Source organism: Sminthopsis crassicaudata, chromosome 2 (genome assembly GCF_048593235.1).
Source record: "Sminthopsis crassicaudata isolate SCR6 chromosome 2, ASM4859323v1, whole genome shotgun sequence".
In the NCBI taxonomy this organism is placed as follows: Eukaryota; Metazoa; Chordata; class Mammalia; order Dasyuromorphia; family Dasyuridae; genus Sminthopsis; species Sminthopsis crassicaudata.
In genome coordinates this window covers 316,366,156-316,372,155 of record NC_133618.1, presented here as the reverse complement: position 1 = coordinate 316,372,155, position 6,000 = coordinate 316,366,156, and the positions used below count along the sequence as shown (strand labels likewise).

Genomic DNA, 6,000 nt, shown 5'->3' with positions numbered 1-6,000 from the left:
AAAATAATCTGGAGAAGGAAATGGAAAATCACTAGCTGTGTGATTCTGGGCAAGTCACTTAACCCTCTATGCAATAATTTCTCAATTAGTAAAATGAGCTAGAGAAGGAAATAATTTTGAACATATTTGCCAAGAAAACTCCAAATGGGATCACAAAGAATAGGACACGACTGAACAGCACAACAAATACAAAAAATCACCACCTGACCCCTTCCTCTGACACTTCTCTCTGGTCCTGGAATCAGGAAGACTTGATTTCAAATCCTGCCTCAGCTGTGTGACTCCAGGCATGTTTAACAAGAGTACTTACTTCCCAGTAACTACTGTTATGCATTCTCTGACAGATGTTGGGTCTACAGATTAAAAAAAAAAAATTCCTTTAAAAGCACAAACATGACTTGGAAAAAAGTCCTTATAAAAGAAATAAAGTGCTTGACATCAAAAAAACACAAAACAAATCAGATTCTCTTTAAAAAAAAAAAATCCCCTGAATATATGTGATCTAAGTTTAGCTACCTGACTTCTCAGAATTAAAAAAAAGTGTTCATTTCTCTGAGTTTATTTATGCTTTCTCCTCATGGCAATAAGGTGAACAACTATAGCAGCAATCCCTGGTGAGGATGAGCATCGTTTTGAGCCAAAAGAAAGAAGTATTCCAGAAAGTTAATGACATTATTACATGAAAGAAATCCTTTCATAGGAATATAGAATAAAGACAAAGGGTATATTGTCACTTTTAATGCAAATAATGGAGCACAGCTAAGGGAAGGACAAGGAAGAAATCTATTCTACACTAAAGCATGGCGTGTCAGCAAAGATAAGAGTTTGTTTATTCCTTCTTAAATTGTTCAAGCTGCTTAACCAAGGACAGAATTATTTTCTTTTATAACATCCCTTAGTTTCCTCCTCTATTACACACTTACCATATGTCACTTACTGGTACAGTTATCAGCTTTTGGAATTCTACTACTACTACATTCCAATCACAAATACTCAATTGTCTCATAAGGAAAGTTTATTCAGTTGTGGGAATAGGGAGAAAGCCTTATGTTATTGTTTGGTTGTATTCCTTGACTGATTAAGAAGCTGGACCATCTCTACCTGCTGCTTAAAAACCTCTAACTAAGGACCTAGATTATGCTGACCAGAAACCCAGATCCAAACATTGATGCAAGGAGTTTTCTCACAATTGTACATCTCAATCAATTCATATGTCTTATCTGAAAACTGGCCCCATACTGATCAATTAGTAATTGTTTCCATGTTTTTTTAATTGTTCTGAGACATTTGGGGGGCACCTCTTTTTTATGATTTCAGGGAATTGCATCTATTCATTCTCCCCTCTCCCAAGTTGAAAGGTCCTGAATCTTCCAATTAGAAATGAGATTACCTAATGTTGGATTGTTTTCTTTTAATTAATTGGCCTTATTTGATTGTTTTTGATGTCTATAAGTTTGTCTCTTCCAATATTTGGCCTAAACTGAGGAAGTCAGGTCTTACTTTGTTGGGAAGCTGCTATGTATTGCTTAATAAATTGATTTGCTCAGAATATCAAACTTTTGTTTTCTCATTCATTTCATTTTTTCAACCATAACAGTAAGAAGAAAGAGCAAATTTACAATCAAGCAGCAGGAATGTTGCTCAGAATCCAAGAGCAGAGAAAAGTTTTAATTCCAGCTTTGAGCCCAATCTACAGCCTAAAGAGGATTATCAAAGGCAAAATCCCACATGAAAGGGTAGTCTGTAGTTCAGTCATTCTGAACTTCCACGCTTCCCAGATACTTAACAGGGGAAAAAATCAGCAGCAATCTACTGTTACTCAGACCCAAATCCAGCTCATGCACTTGCAGAGATCAGATCAGAAAGGTAGCAAAGATTTTAGCTTATGTCAGTCAATGCTAGAAGCACTGAAAGCTTACAGATCCCCAGGCTGATTTGTTGCTGAAATCCTATAATACAATACTCAACTACAAGAAAACAGCAATGGGATCAGTTCAAATGTTTCCTCTAAAAGTTCATAGACTCTGGACCTAATAACAAGTCTGTAGTCAGGAAGTTAGCTGGAAAAGTGAAAATATTTAATTAAAAAAAAAAAGACTCCCAACATAAGAAGCTATTATGATGATAGAGATGATCAAGACATAAACTCAGAAGACACAAACAAAGTCGTAAAGAAAAGATAACTTGGGCACAAAGTCAACTAGAATTTCTAGAAAAAATGAAGCAAGAAGATTGGGGATGTTGAGTTTAAAAAAAAAAATTTTTTTCAGGGCAACTAGGTGGCGCAGTGGATAGAGCACCAGCCCTGAATTCAGGAAGACCTGAGTTCAAATCTGATCTCAGACATTTAACACTTCCTAGCTGTGTGACCCTGGGCAAGTCACTTAACCCCAGCCTCAGTGGGAAAAAAAAAAAAAAAAAATTTTCAATGAAATGAGATCATTGGAAGAAACTTTTAGAAAAAGAATGAGATTGGTGGGGGGGAGAATAATTATAAAGAGAATTAATAGTGTGAGCAAAAAAGGTACAAAACTTTTCCCAAGCCACAATCAATCTGAAAATTAGAATGAACCAAATAAAAGCCAGTGATTCCATGAGACAACAAGAAACATTAAAGTCAAAACAGTGAAAAATAGAAAATATGGGGTATCTCTGAATAAAACAACTGACCTGGAAAACAAATAAACCAAAATAATTAAGAATTATTAGACCTGTTCAAGCAACTCAATTCTATCTTGTCATTTTCAACAGATTGCCCCTTTTTATCCCTACTCTTTTACTTATTTTTAATCTCTGTCCACTGACTCATTTCCTACTACCTACAATCATGCCCTTGTTTCCTTCATCTTGAAGAAAATTTCCACTCAATTTCATCCCTAATAACTGTTATATATCTCTTCTATCCTTTGTAGCTAAATTCCCTGAAAAGACCATACTTCTATTTTCTCTCCTCTCACTCTCTTCTTAACTCTTACATCTGGTTTCAGACCTTTTCATACCACTGAAACTATTTTCTCCAAAGTTACTAATGATCTCTTAATTGTCAAATCCAATGACTTTTTCTCAATTTTCATTCTCCTTGACCTCCCTGTAGCCTTTGACATTATTGATCACTCGCTACAACTTGATATTCATTTTCCTTTATGTTTCTGGGATAGCATTCTCTCCTGGTTTTCTTCCTACCTTTCAGACCATTCCTTCTTTGTCTCCTTTGCTGCATCTTCTTCTAAACCATAGCTTCTTAAACTATGTTGTAACCCCATATGGGGATCACCTAACTAAATGTGTAAAATTATGATTTATTATCAGTAAATGCTTGATTTGTATACTTATTTCATATACTTACATACCCAAAGCCATATAAAATTTCTCAGGCAAAAATGTGTTATGAGTAGAAAAAGTTTAAGAAGTCTTATTATGAACCATACCTTCCAATCAAATGTGTTTCTTAGAGTTTTGTCCTAAACCCTCTTCTATTCTCCATCAGTACTACTTCACTTGATGATCTCATCAACTCCCATCTGCTGATTCTCAAATCAACTTATCCTGACTCAATCTCTCTACTGATCTCCAATCTCATTTCTTCAGCTGTCTTTCAGACATCTCAAACTGGATATCCAAGTCATCTTAAATTTAATATGTCCAAAATGGAACTCATTATCTTTCCCTCTCCAGTGGTCCTCAAACTTTTTAATAGGGGCCAGTTCACTGTCCCTCAGACTGTAGAAAGGCCGGACTATAGTAAAAACAAAAACTCACACTCTGTCTCCACCCCTCAGCCCATTTGCCATAATCCGGCAGGCTAAATAAACAGTCCTTCACTTAATTGTCTCCTTCACTGTCTGACTCCTTGCCTGAGGCCCCTTAGATGGGCCTTGGGATCAGTGGAGGAAGCAGGAGAGCCACCATTAGGCTGATGAAGATGGAATGTCTCTCTCAGTCCCAGAAATAGTATACTCCATTATACATTCTATTACAATCACATAATTACAGTATTACTGTATAAACCAATCATTATATCACTAGGGAACCATTATTTGTTGTAAGATTAAATCAATCATAGTGAACTAGAGAATTCTCATGCTTATCAATCTTATCAATTCCACTGAGTTAACACCTTGTTGTAGGACTAAATCATCCTGAGACATAAGTATATTTCTCCAAAGTTCCTGCCCTTTATAAAGGTTGATTTCAAAAAAGCCTGGAAAGACTTACAAGAACTGATACTAAATGAAGTGAGCAGAACCAAGAGATACATTGTATACAACAAAAACAGGATTATGTGATCAATAGTGTTGGACTTGGCTCTTGTCAACAATTACAATAAACTTGTGTTGGACATCCAGAGAGAGAACTATGCAGGCAAAATTCGGATCAAAACTTAATATTTTCACCTTTTTTTTTTGTTATTGCTGGTTTGCTTTTTTCCCCCTCCCAACATGTTACATATTAAGAAATGAATGTCCACATATGATCTAAAAAATTTTTAAATAAAGTAATAAAAGAATTCTTGTTCCAAATTTTCCTCTTTTTAATCCCATTTAAAGGAAAATGTCAGAAAGCTATTGATCTGGATTAAAGCATTTTAGATTCCTCTTTTTTTTTTTTTTTAAGTTCCTTCTAGGTGTTAAGATTCCACATTATATCCTTAACCTTTCATAAAGCATCTCTATAAAAAGCATCTGCTTAATCAACATTTCTGTAAACATGAAGTTAAACAGAATAACAGAACAGCTTTGAAAGATAAAATGTCAAGTTTATTATATACTTAAAAGAAAAAATAATTGGTTGGTGTAATTTACTTTTCCCTGGTTCTATGGAAACTTTTATTCCATGCTTGAGTTTAAAAACGTCGTTGAACATAACCCATTTCGTGGGGTAGCCCATGCCCCGATACGCCGAGGGCTCTGAGGATCAGAGTCAGCCTCAGCTGCACAGTTTCTAGTCATCTTTCTATCCATCAATAAGAGGGGAGCAAAAGGAGGCCCCATTTCCTTTTTTGCCTTGACTGCCAGGAATCATGGCTCCACGAAAAGCTCCACTTTTTCATTAATTCTCCCCCCCCCCCTTGTAGTTTTATTTTTTTAATCATACAGCCCAGGAGTTGTATCATACAATCTTTAAGTCTAGCGACCGAGGGGACAGTAGTGCAAACTCTTATAGAAGATGAGGACGCTGCAAGACAGAGCCGGCGCCCGGACCCAGGAGTCCTGGCTCCCAAGGCACGCGACTGCAGCCAGTTTAAATAACTGGTGAAGCCGCTTCAAACCCTTTTCGTGATAGAAAACATAAATTATAACTGCAAACAGAAGAAGGCAGGGACAGGTTCCGACTTTCCAAAGCGCAGCAGGCCACAAGGATGAAGGCTTGAAGATTTAAGACCCGGCACCTAAGTGCTGCTTCCTTGTCACGTGGCAGCATCTCTCCTCCTACTCCTTTTTCCTCCACCCCTCCAGCGTGCCTCGGCCCACCCTGCTCCTCTCAGCCAGACGCGGATGACTTTGACTGACAACAGCGAGAACCAATGATAAGGCAAAAGTTTTCCTGCGCACGGCTAGACCTCGGGAAAGGGCGGGCTGTAAGCTGGAGATTGGCTGACGCCGAGCTCCGTCTCTCCTCCCCCTCAGCTCCACCCCTTTCCCGTCAGCTTCCCCTCCCGAGCTTACATTCTGGGGGTTTGCGGGGAGTGGTACGTCTGAAACCCAGGTGGGCTTCTTGGAGCCAGTAATCCTTGTTCCCAAGCCTGCTCCCGTTTTCTCGGGACTTACAGCTGCTTTCTCCCCTCACAGGGACTGGGACTGAAGGAGAAGGAAGGGAGGGGCCGTTGGGGGAAGGGGAGGGAAGATCAGAAAGTCCGGGCTTGGGGAGGAGGGGGTGGAGCACGTGGGAGAGGTTCCCGCGTGGGACTGGCGGAAGCGAGCACGTGGAAGGGAGCCCACGTCGGGAGTGGTGAAGCAGGTAAGGCGGCGGCCCCACCTCCCCTTCCCCCCTGCCCTCCCG

The 6,000-nt window shown here is 39.0% G+C and overlaps 1 protein-coding gene across 3 annotated transcripts in view; it reads left to right on the top strand.

Annotated features, from left to right (window-relative positions):
* The first annotated feature begins 5,642 nt into the window (after nt 1-5,642).
* The window catches only part of DCAF4 (DDB1 and CUL4 associated factor 4), a 31,876-nt gene continuing 31,518 nt past the window's right edge, over nt 5,643-6,000 (top strand). For 2 of the 3 annotated variants that reach the window (XM_074290112.1, XM_074290114.1), the window contains exon 1: nt 5,665-5,958. The gene's annotated coding sequence lies outside the window, so the exon portion shown is untranslated. Of the gene's footprint in view, nt 5,959-6,000 lie in introns of all 3 variants that reach the window. The other variant, XM_074290113.1, reaches the window with a different exon arrangement.